Genomic DNA, 20,199 nt, shown 5'->3' with positions numbered 1-20,199 from the left:
ACACACTCTATCAGATTAAACCCTTCATGTGTGACCTGCTACAGAACACAAGGCTATATATATATATATATGTACATACCACCACATTAATATGTCTTAGAAAACACTAAGGAAATGAATCATACTTATGACATCATTATATCCCACTTATATCCCAATGCACTCCTTTTGGCTTGTGACACAAACAAAATAAAACTATGAAACAAGGCTGGTGCGGTACGATGTTATTTACAAAGCAGATAAATGCAGCATGAAAACCTGGCATTAATAGAACAGTTAATTAAACACCACTAGGTTTGTTTTTGCATTGACCCTGTGATAGAAGGAAGCTCATATATGTGCTTGTGTTTGAATGTGTGTGTGTTTATGTGTTTCTGGGGCAACATGTTGTGTGAGTGAGCTCACGTAGCTTGTTGATTGTGTAATGTGTGTATTTCAGTGGAACATGTGAATGGTATGTACTCTGCAGAGGGTAAAATATGGGGCGTGTCTCGATATTCTGTGTGCTGCCTTACTCTTAATAGTCTACGCAGGGAGCTAGATAGGCAGCCTTTTAACCACAGCCAAACCTTATAAACATTTCTTACTGAGGCTGTCTGTAGATTCAATGTGAGCAGAAACTAAATGAAACATTAGTTAGCTAGCTAGCAATCTAATCTACAAATTCACCCATTTTAAGGCAACAGCAAGTTTAACTTGTGTAGGTTTTTATCCACTGTTTGAATGACCACAGAAACACATTTGAAACTGGGTTGGTTTTGGTCTGTGTTTACTTTCATGCAGCTTGAGCTCTTCTTAATTAGAGTCAGTTCCATCTACAGCATAAAATAAGTTAGCGTAAGTCCATATTACCCATCTGCAGCAGGAATAGAGCAATATCCTCATCTTGGTTCTGGTTGGGTTTCTACATTTGGACATCTTTGTAAACTCCCACATGCTGTTTCTCTGCCATGAGCAGAGAGAGAAAGCCTAGCACACCAGACTGAGACCCTTGGTTTTTGTTTATTTTTTACCCATTTACAGACACGGGGGCTTCATAAACACGTTCAACCCGTTTTGAGAACACAAACACACTGCAGAGACTGCAGATGGTGAGGAAACGTTTTCAGAATTTCTGTGAACAATGCCTTTAACAAATCTATTATTAAAAACAATTAAAAATACATGTAAAATATAAATCAGCGCTTGAGGCAGCACCACTGTCTTCAACACAGAAACTTTAGAAACGTCAGTTCTCTACACTGTACATAACACTACAACCTTGGACAATCCTTGTGAAAAAAGATGACGTATATTTAAATTGTGATGATAAATTACACTAAATTAAGATATTCTTAATACACAATTATTGTACTAGTTTGTTTTTCACAATTGTTCTAATACAATTTCAAAATATTTAAATACTTAGTGTATTACAAGTCATAGACATCAATTTACAATCATTTATTATAGTGTTGTATTTTGTTTTACAGCTTATTTATTACTAATCATGATTTTGGTGGTCTTTTTTTAACTGAATTTTATTTTTATTTTATATTTATTAATAATTTAAGCACATTTTAACATGTTTTTATAGTTCAGTTTTGCAGAGAAGTATACTTACATTTTATTAGAGGAATTGGGAAAATAAATTATTATTATAAATATATAAGTGTGACTTAAGGGTGGCACGGTGGCGCAGCAGGTAGGTGTCGCAGTCACACAGCTCCAGGGACCTGGAGGTTGTAGGTTCGATTCCCGCTCCGGGTGACTGTCTGTGAGGAGTGTGGTGTGTTCTCTCTGTGTCTGTGTGGGTTTCCTCCGGGTGACTGTCTGTGAGGAGTGTGGTGTGTTCTCTCTGTTTCTGTGTGGGTTTCCTCCGGGTGACTGTCTGTGAGGAGTGTGGTGTATTCTCTCTGTGTCTGTGTGGGTTTCCTCCGGGTGACTGTCTGTGAGAAGTGTGGTGTGTTCTCTCTGTGTCTGTGTGGGTTTCCTCCGGGTGACTGTCTGTGAGGAGTGTGGTGTGTTCTCTCTGTGTCTGCGTGGGTTTCCTACAGGTGCTCCGGTTTCCTCCCACAGTCCAAAAACACACGTTGGTAGGTGGATTGGTGACTCAAAAAGTGTCTGTAGGTGTGTGTGAGTGAATGTGCTAGTGGGTGTGTTGCCCTGTGAAGGACTGGCGCCCCCTCCTGAAGTGGATAAGGGTTACAGACAATGAATGAATAAATGAAAGTGTGACTTAATATAATTAAATTGCATATAAATAGCGATTGAGTACAAAACCCTGCTTTTAAAAATATAGCATAAATATATGAAATATTTCAGCACTAGTTTAGTATACTTTTCCACTCTGAAGAGTAACTGTAAATGCCTGTGTAGACAGCTTACTCAGTCACAAGTGTTGAGACACAGTGGATGTGTGGTGGCTCTACGGTCAGCAGGATGTTGATTGTGTGCAGATTTGTGCAAAACTTGCTACACTTCTTGCAAGAAATGTATTTTAAAAATCTCTAATCGGCCTCTTCCTTCACATAGGAAACACAGCAAAACGCAGCCCTCACAAAAGCTTCTAAACCTTGCTAGAGGAAGCTTTAGAGAGACGGGTCTGTTTTCTTTTTTGGTGAGTTCAGAAAACATTCCTTTCACCTCCGTAGTTTTGGCCTCCTGTCACTGAGCAATGTTTGTTCAAAGAATGTGATTTATCTGTAATGGTCTCTCTCTCTCTCTCTCTCTCTCTCTCTCTCTCGCTCTCTCTCTCTCTCTCTCTCTCTCTCTCTCTCTCTCTCGCTCTCTCTCTCTCTCTCTCTCTCTCTCTCTCTCTCTCTCTCACACACACACATACACACACACACACACACACACAGAGTACACTCTTATAAACATGCTTACACAACTCCATGTTGAACTGCATTATTACAGAGCAGCTGCAATGATAAGGCATAGAAGACAGCGCTAATATCAGGCCAAAACTCCTAGACAGTTCATAAAGATAACAGAGCTTACACAGAACAAAAGGCTTATAAAACCCTGATATGATTTTGTAAATAAAAGTGAACAACTCCGCTGCCCTTATGACATATGACATATGACATGCTCAAAGGTTAAAGTAACTTTCTGGCTCTCTGTGTCCAGCATTGTTTCAGAGCCAAAGTAAATCACTCACATAAAACTTAAACAGTGCCATAATGAGAAAAAGAACATTGTTCATACACTAACAATAAGAGTACAGCAATATACACCGATCAGCCATAACATTAAAGCCACCTCGTTCTTCAGTGCTCAGGACCTCTGCAGAGTAGATTTGGGAATGGATCATTCTCAGTGCTGCAGTGACACCGTGGTTAGTGTGTTAATGTGTATCAGACACAGCAGTGCTGCTGGAGATTTTAAACCCCTCAGTGTCTCGACTGAGAACAGTCCGCCGACCAAAAACATCCAGCCGACAGCGTCCTGTGTCACTGATGAAGGACTAGAGGACGACCGACACACACTGTGCAGAGACAGATGAGCTACTGTCTCTGACTTTACATCTACAAGGTGGACCAACGAGGGAGGAGTGTCTCACAGAGTGGACAGAGAGTGGACACAGGGTTTAAAAACTCCAGCAGCACTGCTGTGTCTGATCCACTCTACACCAGCACAACACACACTAACACACCACCACCACGTCAGTGTCACTGCAGCGCTGAGAATGATCCACCACCACATCACACCTGCTCTGTGGGGGTCCTGAGCGCTGAAGAACAGGGGGAAAGAGGGTTAACTACGCGTCCTGAGAAACAGATGGACTAAAGTCTGTAACTGTAGAACAACTAAGTGAAGCTATAAAGTCAGCGGAGCTGGGAAAGTGGACAATGAGTTTAGAAACAAGGGGGTTATTTTAATGTTATTGCTGACCGGTGTGTGTATTCTCAGCATGTTTGCTTTGGGTTGTTCTCTGGGTCCTGAGGGAACACAGCTGCTCTCTGATAGAAGCCTGCGTGGGCTGCAGGGGATGAGTGGTGCTAGACTGAAGAAACACACCTCCATGACATGACCTCATCATGCTGACCTCAGATTAGTTTTACGGACCCTGCGCATTCATATTTCATTTGACCATTTCGTTAGATTTGGCACAGAGCAAAATTTTCTTTTTTCAGTTGTGATGTCAGTGCCTTGAGTGTCGCCTACTGTAAACAGATGATAATCTGATAAGCTCCACTCTCCTGCCTCAGGAAGACGTACATAGCCTTACACAAAACCACAAAACCTCAGTTTATGTAACGTTGCATTAAGCAGTTCTGCAGCATGTCCACAGTGCGATTTGTTTTTATCTATTTTTTATTTATTTATATATATTTTTAATACAATTCAGCTTTTAAACATTTATTCATTCATTCATTCATTGTCTGTAACCACTTATCCAAGTCAGGGTCGCGGTGAGTCCAGAGCCTACCTGGAATCATTGGGCGCAAGGTGGGAACACACCCTGGAGGGGGCGCCAGTTCTTCACAGGGCAACACAGACATACACCTACGGACACCTTTGAGTCGCCAATCCACCTACCAACGTGTGTTTTTGGACTGTGGGAGGAAACCGGAGCACCCGGAGGAAACCCACGCAGACACAGGGAGAACATACCACACTCCTCACAGACGGTCACCCGGAGGAAACCCACGCAGACACAGGGAGAACACACCACACTCCTCACAGACAGTCACCCGGAGGAAACCCACGCAGACACAGAGAGAACACACCACACTCCTCACAGACAGTCACCTGGAGTAAACCCACACAGACACAGGGAGAATGGAATGGAATTTACTAATGAAAATTATGCAATAATTAGCCACAATTCATTTTTATATTTGGTGTCATCGCATGATAAACATGACATTACACTGTGTGTGAGAAACTTGTTCTAAAAATATAAATATAATAAATATACTATACACTGATGCTATCTATCTATCTATCTATCTATCTATCTATCTATCTATCTATCTATCTATCTATCTATGGCGATATATTGAGGGAGGATGCAGATGTAAATATTGAATGGTTGCATAAAATGCTGCCTTCATAGCTGCCTTTGTTCAGTGTAGATGTATCCTTCACTGCCTTCTATTTCCCTTAATCCTACGTGTCAGCATTATTAGAAACCACTCACCAGAAGCAAATATCAGAGAGTAACAGCGATGTGGTGGACCCAGCTACGTGTCTGTGCTGTAATATAAGGTAGATTAGTTTTAATACATTAGCATTTCGTTAACCCATCAATGTTGTAATATACTGCAGTCTTCAGACAGTGTCCAAAAAGGCAGTTTGGTTGCAGTTAGCTTCATGTCAAAACACTGCCATCTAAAGCACCGAGTCATGAGAGAGCGCGGGCAGCAAGGCCGCTAACTTACTTCCACATAAAGTTAAGGCTGCTGTCTCTTTCCGTTAAAAAGCTGGGTTTGGGGAACTTGTTCCAGCAGTGATGATCCACAGATCTTCCACTTCAAACATATCTGTGGTGTCTAGCCAGCCTTGTACAGCGTTTATGGTAAATGGTGAGGTGTTGATGGTTGGAGATATCACTCGTCGTGTGGTGGGGATGATTCATGTTTCTGGTGATGGGAAGACAGTGGAGTATTGTTTGCATTGGGCTGGGATTAGTGCTTACAGGTTTACAGTGTGGTTTCCAGGGACAGGACAAGAGCAATGAGTAACTGAGGACCGAGGGTTCACCACAGATATGCACTGTGGGAGTGTGTATGCACACGCACGCACGCACGCACACAAACACACACACACACACACACACACACACACACACACACACACACACACACACACACACACACACACACACACTCATTTACTCATTGCAAGTCCTGGCCTGACTAAGGCATTTAAAACAAACTGTTTTATTGGTCTCTCTCTCTCTCTCTCTCTCTCTCTCTCTCTCTCTCTCTCTCCCTCTCCCTCCCTCTCTCTCTCTCTCTCTCTCTCTCTCTCTCTCTCTCCCTCTCTCTCTTTTGCAGATGTTCCACCATAAAGCGGGTGAAAAGTAAAAGCAGGTTTTTGTGCAATGAAATCATTATTGCTGACTGAAACAGATATCACTACATTACATCATACACAATACTTGCACATGCAAACACACACACACACACACACACACCATTAAGCTTGCAACAAGCAACCGAACTCATCAATTTCATCAGGAGCAGAGAAGTAAGATCATTATCTTCAGCAGCTGTTGCAGCACTTTCCAAAACCATTCGTTTTCATTAAAGATTAAGGAGAAATGCAGACACATAATCATTTTAACCTTTAACATTTTAAAGATATTATTGTCATTCTCCTACTGTTTAACTGTAAACATGTACAACACTGCGCTAAATCCAGACAGCACCCATTATTGGTTTATTTCTCCATTAAATGGTTATTATGTATGTTCCACTTTCATAAAAAAAGAACAAAAGGTAAAGAAAAAAAAGGGAGTCCTAACAACCACGCCATTTCTGCTAGAGAACCAAAGCTTTAACATACAGGCTATTTAAAGTTTCCACTAAATAATAGGTGAGAATCCAGTTTCACTCTGGCTTCAGAGCTGCAATAATCCACAGGTGTAAGAGGCGGCCTAAGCTTGTGGGTCTGAAAGAATGTGTATCTGTGAGGAAAGTTCATCCACTCACACAATCACTCTCAACAGTACATCTTCGGAGTATTTCACACAGGGAGAGAAACAAACAAACAAACAAACAAACAAACAAACAAAAAGGTGTTTTTAGATGTGGACTGGAATGAAGGTTGTAATAAAGTTGTAATAAAGTCTAAACTGTGTAATTTATTTATAAGTTTAAAGTCGAATTTCCTGCTCGGAAAGTAAGGGGAACCTCACCATCCATGAGTTCAGAATCCAAGATGGCTGCCCACATATAAACAGTGTGTAAAAGCAGTAGTATCCTGCAGTTTATTAATGCTTCTATCTATTTGTGTCTCATTAAATCAACCCCACGTGTTTCCATGGGGTTTGGAGGCGTAAAATATTTCAAAATGCGCCGTTTTATCGCTGACGATGAGCAACAGGAGCAAACCTACAGCGTCCTGTTTTCTAAACGTTTAACTGTAACGCGGTCGACTCGTTTGTGACGTCATTCCCAGCTTCAACGTCCGACTTAAATATCGGTAAACGGACCGCAGCTTAAAAACGCAAAGCCATGATATATTTAATTGTAAGATACAACAGTAAGCTATGAGTGAGAGAGACCGCCAGCTTGTTAGAGAGAAGCCTCAGAAATGCTGTTTAAACCTGACCAGGGAAGCCATATCAAAAAGAAAGCCTTCCATGGACCACAAAGTCTCACAGCCTTCCTGCAGATAATGATGGTCCAGTTTCTGAGCTGGAGATGACAGAACAGTCTCACACCAGGCTGCCGTTAACGTTCCCTCCATTTCGTCAAAGAGTGAGGAGGAGCGATTGCTGGATCCGAGCTTCCACACCGCTGACACCTACCACCTCCCCAATCATAAGATAACATCTACTATCACAATGTGGGAATTATGGGCAAATGTGTTCAGCTCCAGGAAGCAGAGGAAGGCATCTGGGGCTGAGAAGAAAGGGATGAAATAGGGAGGAAAAAGAGAAAAGTAGAAAGGGACTCGACACAGCACATGGGAGAGGGGAAACTCCATCAATCTGTGCCGGCGTATGAGCTCTCCATTACAAATTCCGGAGCATCCTCCATCATTGTTAGTGTTTAATTAATTTGTAATACTGAAACAAATTACCTTTGCATGGAGGAAAATTACACCTAAATGTAGCGTGGCAGTCGGCATTGGGTGATTAAATATTCCCACAAGAATCGGGGGCTGTTTGATAAAGCGAGCGGCTCGGCGACGAACTTGTGTAACAATATTAAGTTGGCGCGAAACAAACCTGCCTAATTTCCTTGTGTAAACGTTAGTTAAGACGAATAAGCAGGAGTGAATGTGACACCTGAAGTACATCAATAAACACGCAGAGGTAACATGTGGAGAGGTGGTACGGGGGTGGGGGTAGTTGGGGAAGGGGGCGGGGGTGGATAGAGGAAAGCATGAGCTGCTCTTTCTAATTCTAATCTCTTAGCCACAGCTCTGCCATGCCTGTCTCGGCCGTATCAAGGCCCTGGCTGACGTCTCAATCCTTTTCGATGTTTCATACATGACTGCGTGTCTCATCGCCTGTCACGCGTGATGTCATAAAACCTGGGCTCGACTTAGCCGCCGCAGGCCGATGCTATCTTGGAAAAATGGTCACGGGGGAAAAAAATAAAACACACACAATAGCGCCGTAGAATAAATAAACCACAGAAAAGACCCGGGACCCAAATAAAGTGCCACGTTCAAAGAGATAAAAGAGAAGAACAGATATAGCCAGGTGCCTTTGTTCCCGTTTGGAACAGTGGTGCTAGATTATAATAATAAGTTAGTCGGACATCTTATGTCTTTACGCAGCCGCCTCCACATTGTGGCTTAACTGAAGAATAGCGCTCCTACACCTTCCCTATAAGACTGTCACGTTCCACTTTGTTTTACCTCCACAGATGGTAGCATGCTATCAATGGGTCTTTAGCAAAGACCTAAATTGAGCCTTTATCATGCCTTCAACAAAGGCCTAAAGTGGGGCTTTATCGGTGGGTCTTTAGCAAAGTTTTCCCTCGTCGCTCTGTTGTGGAAGGAGCTGATCGGCTGAATGCAGTTTGCTGATATACAGAGGTGTTGGGGAGCCTCTCCCAAGCCTTTTTGAGTTATCCAGCTCAAACTTGATCTGTTCACAATTCAGCTCCTTTCCAAAAGGGGATTGATGATGCGGTGTAGGTGCCGCTGTATAGTTCTGAGAAGGCCCACAAACATGCCATGCCTCCTGTGTTACTATAACAACCCACGTTCACGCCGGCCTTGAGTCTGTGTCGGCAGATGCTATTGAAACTGTAGACAGGTTAGAGTCCTGTGTATCCAGGTGAGAGAGAGAGCCTCAGTGTGGGTTTCGTCCTGTTTCCTCCCACGCTCCAAAAACACACATTGGTGGGTGGATTGGTGACTCAAAAGTGTCCGTAGGTGTGTGTTGCCCCCTCCAAGGAGTGTTCCCGGGTGGGCTCCAGACCCTCCGTGACCATGAAGTGGATAAGGGTTACAGACAATGAATGAATGAATGAATGACCAAAATATTATCCCTCCCTTAACCTCAAAACATAAACTGAAGTTCTTCAAGAATTAACAAGATTGTTTCCCTGTTGTTGTTGAGTCATTAAAGTTCCCAGAACCTGGTTTCCCCATCTTCCAGTTAGCCCAAACGCTTCAACTCAGAATCAGATTAAATGATAGTCGTGATCCAGGCTTGAGAAACACTGCCTTTAAAGGCAGCTACAATGGTAAGTTAAAAGAACACTAGGTAGCATTTTCCCCTTTAAAATTACTGCTTCAGAATCACCGTGATCATTCACCGACTCATAATACAGAGAATGACGTCTCTGTTGTTGCTACTCCAGGTTCAGCACTGCAGAAACGGCACTATGTACATTTTGGAGGATGGTAGGATGCCCCCCACTTGATTTCAGGACTCTACTATTAAACTACAAAAGTTAATTACACTCTGCTACTGTAGGGAGAGCTGAGTTTTTTTTAACAAAAAATAAATTAATTAAAATAAATAAATAAATACATATTATTTGTCTTTTAAAATACAGTGGTTAATCTAAAATTATAGACCACACCCACAGACATCCAACAAGCACTGAGTTAATGAGCCTTACTCTAAAGAAAACGACCAGTGCCATTGAAGAATCCTTTTAGGTTCCATATTAGTGCATGATTCTGTTAAAAAGTATATTTGTGAATGAGATGAATATGTAGAACCTATTTATATTTTTAATCTCCAGATAACCTCAGCTGGAAGAACAGTACATACACAGCCATGGAGTTTTTAATCTGGATGTTTCCACATTCATTGGGAATACAATGTGCTTTTTCTTTACTTCACATATTTTCATCGCTGTAGAGATCAACACACTTGGAGGAGAGCACTAACAGCTACCTCTTCTATATCTAGCTTGTGTAGCATGAGCAAGAGAGGTGCGGAAACTTGCAGTGTCTGGAAAATAGGGCCAGCACTTAGACGGTTAGGAATGTACTTGTTGTAAGTGTTAGCAGTTTCTAGGACGGTCTCCTTCATTTACAATAATTCACTTGGCTTTGTCAGTCCTCCGCCTGAAGCGCATGAAGACAAGTGTTGGCGTGAGAATGCTGGTGCTTATTGGGCAATGCTGGGTCACTGTACCGTGGCCTGAAGATAAGTAAGTAAACAGTCAGTCAGCCACAAATAAAACAACCCAGGTGATGGTGCCTAATGATTCTGGAAAGTAACATGTGCGACGTAGCCCTCATGTTTACTTGTAGCTGCTGTGAAGTTCCAAAGCGTTCCGGCACTTGGAAGAGCTCTCGGAGTGGATTTGCACCGGCAGGCAGGCATTACAAGGGGGGAACGGGAGCATCCGTGTCAATTATTTCCCCCTGATCCTGTGTACAAGCTCACTTGAAAGCTCCAGCGAGCGTAATGGGATCGCTTTCACACGCCCATGATAAGCCATACTCTCCGTGTCACCTCAAATGGAGGCACAACACTGCTTGGAAGAAGATTAAGGGCAAGGGGAGAGAGAGAGAGAGAGAGAGAGAGAGAGAGAGAGAGAGAGAGAGAGACAGGGTGAAGAAAATAACCACAACAAATCTTCCCCAACAAGGGAATTTGAATATGAAACACTGGCGGGAGCTGACAGGTATTAAAAGCCCCCATGGCAAGGCAATTGTTACAGCCTTGAGAGGAACATGCAATACAAGAGGGTTATAGACTAATAAACAGCAGCGCAAATACAACAGGCGGATTTTTTTTGTGAAGAAGAGGAAGAAGAAGAAGAAAACAGAGGCAGTGGGGGGGTGAGGGGGGGGGGCGGAGGGGGTGAGGGGGGAGAGATATGTAGAAACTGTCAACACTGTCAGAGAAAATGGCCCTCAAATTAAGCGCCGCGCGTGTGGCGGCACAGAGGAAGCGGGAAATTGCCTTTTATCACCTCCCCAAACAATGGGCAGCCTGACAGCGCTTAGCCAGATAACTTAGCATCCCTTTATTTACATTTTTATGCCTCCCTCCATTCTCCCTCTCTCTCTCTGTATCTCTCTCTCTCTCTTTACAGTGTCGACTTAAATGGCTTGCAACTTCCCTGTCCTCAATTCCTAGCCGCTTTCAAGTCTTTAATATCATGCAAAATAACTGCGTCTCTTTTTTGCAACAACTAACATCCACACACACACACACACACACACACACACACACACACACTTTCCCCCTCCACGGCTAAGCGCTACAAAGCCGCTTGCTAGCTTGTGCACGGCTGCTCCCACAATTGCCTGGCCGTTATCTCCAGCCCTGTTTATTATTTTTCCGTTATTATCATACCCTAAACCGCGCGGGCTAAAGAAGAGAATAGAGAGAGGGAGGGGAAAAAAAGAAAAAGAAACACTTTCCGCCCGTTCCTCCTATTTGACTTGTTAAATAAACTGCCTATTTACACTGCCGACGAGAAACGAGACTATTTACAAACAGGCTATTACAAAGCGTCTCTTTATCAGGCGTCCCCTCACAAAGCCTTCCACCGAGGGAGAAGCTGAAGAGGCCGCTAAGGCCCCACTCGCTAGTCATTACAGTTGAGGCTGATGGTGGTGGTGGTGCTCCTAACAAATCAGTTATCGCCTTTTCAGAAGGTGAAAGCAGCCTCCTGTGTTAACTAAACTCTTTTGACAATGTGACCTGTTGTTTTGGCTGAAGTTCCCATGATGTAGAAAAAAAAAATAATAATAATTTGCTGGCTGTGGGCCTAGCTTTGAGGACGCCATGTCATCTATAAAAGGGCTCATGAGCTCCATTTGGTTTATAGATTGTATTTTTCCACATCTGGTCCACATTTGATGGTGTAGCCGAGGCCTAATGGTTGGTGAAGAGGGCTTAGGACTGGATTGATTCCTCTGACTGGCTGTAAAACTGGTGGCGGTGCGAGTGAAGGAGCAACACCTAAGCCCCAACTGCTCCCGAGGAGCTGAGGCTGGCTGCTAGCCACTCTGGGTGTGCGTTCACTACCCCTAGCTCACTAGTGTGTGTGTGTGTGTGTGTGTGTGTGTGTGTGTTCACTGCCACAAATGGGTTAAATGCAGAAGACACATATTGTTGTACTTTTTACAATGAGAAATAATCACACATTTTATTTTATATCGTCATGGGGGCGTCAGTTATTGGAGCATGCTCGGCAGCCTCCCTTATTGTTAGCATTGTTTTGTGCTTTGTTAGGATATTTTATGTTGTAATTGTACGTGTACTGGCCTTGGTTTATGGCGAATGACACTGGCAGAGCAGTATCCTCCCTCAGGAAGATCAGGGTAATAGTGGATAAGGGCCCTGCTGGTCCTGCCATAAACCAAGCTGAAATTACTGCTTGTTCACTTACTCCTTTCTGCCCAATAAAGGTTACTTGTCACAGTTAAGACTGTGTCTTATTTGCCCACCTCTGATGATGTCACAATCACAATCTGCCTTTGATGCTCACATACATTACACGGCCATGTTTAAAGACATCTGCTCACCAATGATTCTTAGTAGTCATTCAGTCATTAGAAGATTAGTCAACAAACCATATGTCACATATGGTTTATATGTAAATGACCTTGGTTGTGATTGGCTGCCGTAGTCAAAAAGCAGCTTGAGCTGAATAATAACACAACATTGAATTAAAATGTCAGGAGCCTTCAGAATAAAGGTGCTACAAAAGTTTCTGTGAGCGATGCCAGAGAAGAACCACTTTTGGTTCCGTAAAGAATCATTTTTGCTAATAAGTTTAAATGGGTAAATAACCTTTAGACTGAGTGATTGATTTTTAAACTTCTAAAAGGTTCTTTACACATCTCTTTAACAAACATGGTCCTTTATGGAACCAAACGTTGTTCTTCTATGGCATCGCTCAAAGAACCATTTGTAGCAGCTCACCTTTTTTCTTCTTTGAAAACAAATAAGTAAAATTGCGTTTTTAATAATAGAAGTTCATTTTAAAATTGTTATCCATGTTCTTTGTTTCCTCAGCTGTGGCGTTCTTAGCTTAAAGGTCCACAACTAATGGCCTAAATTTTTCTAGTTTCTCTACAAGTGCTAAGTGGCTTCATGTTCCTCTACATTTTAATCCACGGAGTTTAGTTTAACAGTATGACATCTATAACCACTGCTCCATCTCCACTGAAGGTCATCAGCACTTTCACCTTCTTCAGATGTTTTTATTTTTCCTACTGTTTTTTTTTTTTATTCATTCTTAACTGAATAACATGGCAGTGGTTGAGAGGTTAAGGACCGCACTCCGCTCAGAACAGTAGTGTGTTCCACATTTCTGGGCCTGCATTCTGAAATATAGCATCATTAAAAATAGGAAAATTCAGGATCCCAGTGTCTAAAAGTTGGTAGACGTCTGCTCGTTCACCATTGCTTCTGGATGCAGGGGTATTAACATCTGTAACTGTTCTGAAAATACTTTAAACAAGACTCTGATAGCATTGATTGAATTCAGTCCCAACAGCATTAGTGAGGTCAGGTACTGATGCTTAGATGATTAGTCGTGGATCACAAACAGCACTCAAACTCATCCAGAAATACTGGACAGTGCTCCATCAACCCAGAAAAAGCAGCTCCACTTTTCAACAGCCCGATTATGCAGGTTTCACATCTATCTTTCTGATACTCTGTGATGAGCTTGGTGACATTAGGCTTACATCTGTGTGCAGCCAATCCAGAGAATCCCATTTCATTTGGAATGATTTTCTATGGAGATTATAAAAGCTATTGCTGCACAGTTGAACCTCTGTAGACCTAGACCTACATTGGCTGAATAATCTACTCGGGTGTCTACCGTCTTGTATTCTACTGGAACCAAGTGGACACCATCCACATCCTCTGACCCTGTTTGCACCTGGTACATTCATCTGTTTCGCGTATGAGGATAATATCTGGATGAGACCAAGCTACATTAAAATACAAGTGTAAATTCACCCAAGATGCATTTAAAACAGATCACTCAAAGCACTTCAGGAGACGTATCTGAGCCATTTGAGTGTAAAAGTATTCATGTCTCCAAGATGCAACGGAAAACCAAATCTCCTCCCGGTCTAACGTAAATTCAGCGACGGTAGGGTGATAGTTTGTGTTATGCTAACACAAGTGGATCAGACACAGCTGGGCTCCTGGAGTTTTTAAACCCCTCACTATCACTGCTGGGTAGTGCTAAGAATGATCCTCCACCATATACCGCCCGCTCTGTGGTGGACCTGTGGGGTCCTTACCGATGAGGAACAGGGTGAAAGGAGGCTACAAAAGTATGCAGAGCAACACATGGACACCAGTCTGTGACTATAGAAATCCAAAATGCACCTGTAATGTTAGTGGGCTGATAACACTGATAATGAATGTAGAAACAAGGACGTGGCTTCAATGTTATGGCTGATGTGTCGTGTGTGTAGTCAGTAATTGTAATGTAAAGTCTTCAAAGTCTCCAGCCTCTCAAGTATCAAACTTTAGGTTTAACAAAGTTACTCCTTCAGCACAGAGAGTACAGAATGAACTGATATTCAACCATACAGAGGAAGAGCCAAACATCTCCACCCTCTTTCTGTTCTACTAAACAGCACTTTTTTTCTCTGAGCTGCTGTGGCAATAAGGCAATGCACTGACTGGCTTTAATTTCCTACTGTATGCATAGCTATAGGCAAGGACTAGCTAAAGTCAAAGCAGGCAAAACACAGCTCGTCCCAGTGTGAGGCGGCATTAAGTAGGAGACACAAAGCCCTCTATCGGAGTCTGAGGGAAGACTTCTTTTGCTTGGAGAAGTGGGATTGCATTAATAAGGGCAATCCTCGGAGATTGCGTTAAAGGTATGATGATATGACGATCTCCGGCTAAGTGGGCAGGTAGATGCTGAAGGCTTAGGGAGACAAAGAGAAATGGGCAAATTCTGCTTTCAGGCAAACTAAGCTATTACACCCAGTGCCAAAAATAGGCTTTTCTGACTGTGTGTGTGTGTGTGTGTGCATGTGTGTGTGTGTGTGTGTGTGTGTGTGTGTGTGTGTGTGTGTGTGTGTGAAGGAATGAGCGAGTTACCGTAAATGTGTGTGTGTGTGTTCCTTCAGTCCTCTGTGTATTAGGATGCTGTTACTGTAATTAACATTTTACTTTAGGTGTTCTTTTTTAAAATATAATAATAGCAGCTTTTAATTTATTTTTTTTTTTGTTTGTCTGTCTTTTAATGATCTCATCGCCTTCCAAATGGAGGAGATGCCAAGTGGAGTTCAATCCCAGATAATGCCAAAGCTATCTATGGCTTGAAGCCTTCGGGTCTTGCTCACTGTGTGTGTGACATGGGCCTTATTTACACTCATCGCTCGTCAGTAGCAGCAGTGGAAGTAGGTGCTGGCTGGATGTGGATGGTATTGTGGGCAAAGCCTAGGACCAAAATCTGAATAAATATTATTACAAAAATAAATGATGTGGCAGTAGCTCAATGAATGATGAAGATACGAAGCCCCTAAAGTGACATAGTGTTTTTTTTAATAAGGTGTGTCCACTGAATAATATGTTAAGGCCAATAAAGAACATAACCAGCTCCAAAACATAATATATTGAGGCCAAAATTTACATAAATTGTATACAAAGTAATGTATTAAGGCCACAAAATGTAGTATATGGTCAGTATATGATCTCATAGCCTCAATTTATCTCATGGCCTCACTATATGAACGTGTGGCCTTTATATATTATGTTGTGGCCACACTATATTTTTCATGGCTTCAATGTATTATCTTGTGTCCTCAGTATATTATTTTGTGGCCATGCCTTTTTTAAAACAACAACCATGTCACCTGAGGGACTCTGTAAATGTGTACGGACCATTATCCGTCCATTTTTATGGTGTGACTTATTTTTAAACATCTGAATACTGAAGTAAAGCCTATTGTTTTTTCACTAACAGTCAGTGGTTGCAGTGTATTGTTGGTGTTATCAGTTCTGGATTCCTCCACTGGTCTAGGAACAGAGATTTCAGACTGCCACGCCGTGATGTGAACAAAAGCCAGGCTCGAGTGAATTTGCACTCGGTGGCATCTATCGACTGCCTCTGTCACATGGTTTAAACATCAACCTGACGTGACGCTTTGACTCCTAATCTTCCGCCATTAGAATGCACGGCCTTTCATGTATATACCAACTTCCTCATACACACACACCAACACACAGCCCTGGGGACCAAACATGGCACTCGGTGGCAGGAGAGACCCCACTCCTCACCCCTTTTTCTCCTCCACCTCCTCTTCCTTTCTTCCTCCCTTTATTTCCCCCTCATTGGAGAGTCAATTATAATCATCTTCATTTGTGGAAACGGCATGGCTATCCCCAGCTGACTGCACACTCACTCACACCTAATGAGCACATGTTAAGTGGCTCCTCTGCCTGCCTCCCTCTATGCAAATGCCCTATTCATCCCTCCGCTTTGCATTTCTGGCCCACAGCCTCCTGTCCCGCCGTTGGTCGGGATTCTATTAGAGCCCTCCTGTTTAATATTTATATCCCCCTCTTCTCCCTCCCTCCTTTCCTCCCTTTAACCGACTACACCCCCCCACCCCCATCTCTTCAATTCTATTCCAGTCCATGGGCAGTCCATTGAGATGTTCTGTTTGAAGGTCCCAAGGATGACAATATGCTCGCGGTTCCTCCAAATTGTTTTGATGGCCTTTCCCTCTGGGGGTCTTTAGAGGCTTTCCTAAAAAGCCCCCCGGTAGATGCAGCAAGCTGTCTCCATTGAGGGGTGTGGGGTTGGTGGGGGGGTGGGGGTGTATGATTTTGTACATTTGCTCCAGGCCTTATTCTTGACACCAGACAGGGAGCTCTAAGACTTGACGGCCAGCTGACAGCTAGCCACGACCTCCACACACTGTCCCGGTGTGCATGTGCATGCGTGTGTTTGTACACACTCAAGCATGTTGCTCTCCCTGACACGTATGACAGGCAAAAAAAAAAAAATAAAAAAAAAAAAAAAGAGAAAGGAAACACACTCATTTTTCATTCCACAGCCAACCTCCAGCCGGATTAGCCCCGGATTTGGCAGGGCTTTTTGCGTAGCGGGTTTATTAGGTATTAATGCCGTCTTTTCTGTGTACGTCTCGCTTGTTTGTAAAGCGCTATTTGTTAAACAGATGTTCTGCCCCGGCTCCTTGCCCTTCAGAGCTGCTGGAGTTGACAGGGCAGACGTGAGGACGCTGTTTACCTGGAGCTCAGAGGCAAAGAGATTCAGCCACACACACACAAACATCAACACACTGCTGGAGTTTCCTGAACCAACTACACAAGCAAAATCTAAAGAAATAGACATAAATGTATTATCTCTAATGTGGTCAGCCAAGACCTGTTTGGTAGAAATTTGTTTATTTAATTTAGCACGGGTGCTACAAAGCTAATCTAGCTAGCTAGTAAATGAAGTCTATATGCTAGCATTTAGCTTTGTGCAAGCTACATATCTAAATATAAAAAACCCTGCGTTTAATCATGTTGTATTTGTAAATAAACTGGTATAGTCTCATGCTGGGTTTACACTACACAAATTTAGTCCGATTTTGACACGATAACTGGCTCATTTCCAGCGTTGGAATCAAAAACGAACATCGGGGGTGAGGAATAGTCAGGGAGTGTGACATAATCAAAGATCAGCGATGTGGTGTGTAGGATGCACCACAACGTCCCGAGGAAAAGTAGGCCCAGTCTGACATTTCCTATGACATGTTCCTGACAATGACCAATAGGAGGACAGAGCACTGTGAGGTGCACATATGTAAACGTGGAGAAGAGAAAGCGGGAGGAATAAAATGGAGGAAATGCTCTGGACGTGTAGCACATTACCTCAGGTTGTCTTTGCAGGAGACAGTCCTCCACTGTCCCAGGAACTTGACCCGCCTCCCCGATGACCTCTGATCTCATTCAAGAACACGAACGACGATTGGTCCGTGTTAAACGTGTAGTTTCAACAGACTCTCACACTAATTTATAGGGCTAATCTGACATAGTGAATGTTATGAAAATCAGAAAAATATTGTGTAGTCTGATCTCAGCATGACATATGACAAATCTTTCATCTGTCGCTGCACAGTGTGTGTGGGTCGTCCTCTAGTCCTTCATCAGTGACACGGAATGCTGTCGGCTGGATGTTTTTGGTCGGTGGACTGTTCTCAGTCCAGACACGGAGGGGTTTAAAAACTCCAGCAGCACTGCTGTGTCTGATCCACTTGCACCAGCACAACACACTAACACACCACCACCACGTCAGTGTCACTGCAGCACTGAGAATGATCCACAAGCCAAATGTTAGCTCATATATCAGGCAGAAATGGCAGTTAACATTCTCCTCCAAGTGTGCTGAGCAGATTACTTCATGGAAGAATCTTGGAGTCTCAGAGTAAGCATGTGCCAAACCCCCTGACACTGTGTGGAAGTTCATAAAGATCCAATAGGAATGGCCCAGATCTACTTTACATTAACATTAAAATGGCTCTGTTTTCTCTGAAGTTGCGAACAATTTGATTATTACTAGCTTATTACTGCTGCAGCGCTATGTGCTTCCTGCACAAAACTGAAAGTTTTTAACCCTTACCTGGCCTTGGCCATCTGTGATTGGACTCCTTTGAAGCACACCTGTGAATGTGAAGCTGGGTAATTTACACGGTGGGCGATACTGTCTGATGACTAAGACTCTGACCTGTGTTTCACCTTATAATAACTACAACACCCCCCACCTACCCAGAGAAGGAGAGGGGGTGAGGGTGGGTGTGGAGAGAGATAGATAGATAGACAGACAGACAGACAGGGAGAGAGAGAGAGATACAGAGAGAGACAAAGAGAGAGAGAATGAGAGAGAGAGAATTTTCCAGCGAATGATGAATTCTAGTTTGTACTTATCCTATTTGTTTTTGTGTGTGTGTGTGTGTGTGTGTGTGTGTGTTTGTGGGGTAAATCCTCTCCTGAAATATTGCCTTCCCTCAATAGTGCTCTCTTGGTGTTTAGTCAACAGTGCAGCCTGAGGCTCGGGGGAGTAGCTCAGAGCTTATCAATCTCACACTGCGCAAACATGAGCAACTTCGATCTTATCAGCACTCTAACCCAGTGTCTAACACACACACACACACACACACACACACACTTATTTGCGTACAACCACACTGAAAAGGAAGAGAGCAGGTTCCACCCTGTGGCATATACCTGCCAGTGTTTGTACCTGTGAAAGACCTAAAAGACCTGCAAGATCTAAAAGACCCTGGCCGACATCTACAACTTTATTTTGCAACATATCACAAATATGTAACTGTTTACATTAGTAATCATGGTGTTAACAGTGTCTATATAACTCTGTAAGAAACCAGACCATGGTCTTATCTCATACCACTACCATACAATCCCAGTACTACTCTCTTTTGCTAATGTACTGTAAGTTATATATATATATATATATATATATATATATATATATATATATATATATATATATATATATATATATAAACCACCTAGTAGTCTCTCTTTCACAGCTCCGGTTGACTGTCTGTGAGGAGTGTGGTGTGTTCTCCCTGTGTCTGCATGGGTTTCCTCCGGGTGACTGTCTGTGAAGAGTGTGGTGTGTTCTCCCTGTGTCTGTGTGGGTTTCTTCCAGGTGACTGTCTGTGAGGAGTGTGGTGTGTTCTCTCTGTGTCTGCGTTGGTTTCCTCCGGGTGACTGTCTGTGAGGAGTGTGGTGTGTTCTCTCTGTGTCTGTGTGGGTTTCCTCCGGGTGACTGTCTGTGAGGAGTGTGGTGTGTTCTCTCTGTGTCTGCGTGGGTTTCCTCCGGGTGACTGTCTGTGTTGAGTGTGGTGTGTTCTCCCCGTGTCTGCGTGGGTTTCCTCCGGGTGACTGTCTGTGAGGAGTGTTCACCCCGTGTCTGCGTGGGTTTCCTCCGGGTGACTGTCTGTGAGGAGTGTGGTGTGTTCTCTCTGTGTTTGCGTGGGTTTCCTCCAGGTGACTGTCTGTGTGGAGTGTGGTGTGTTCTCTCTGTGTCTGTGTGGGTTTCCTCCGGGTGACTGTCTGTGAGGAGTGTGGTGTGTTCTCTCTGTGTCTGC

Source organism: Hoplias malabaricus, chromosome 5 (assembly GCF_029633855.1).
Source record: "Hoplias malabaricus isolate fHopMal1 chromosome 5, fHopMal1.hap1, whole genome shotgun sequence".
NCBI lineage: Eukaryota > Metazoa > Chordata > Actinopteri > Characiformes > Erythrinidae > Hoplias > Hoplias malabaricus.
The sequence above is the reverse complement of the archived record's forward strand: the minus strand, read 5'-3'. Positions refer to the sequence as shown.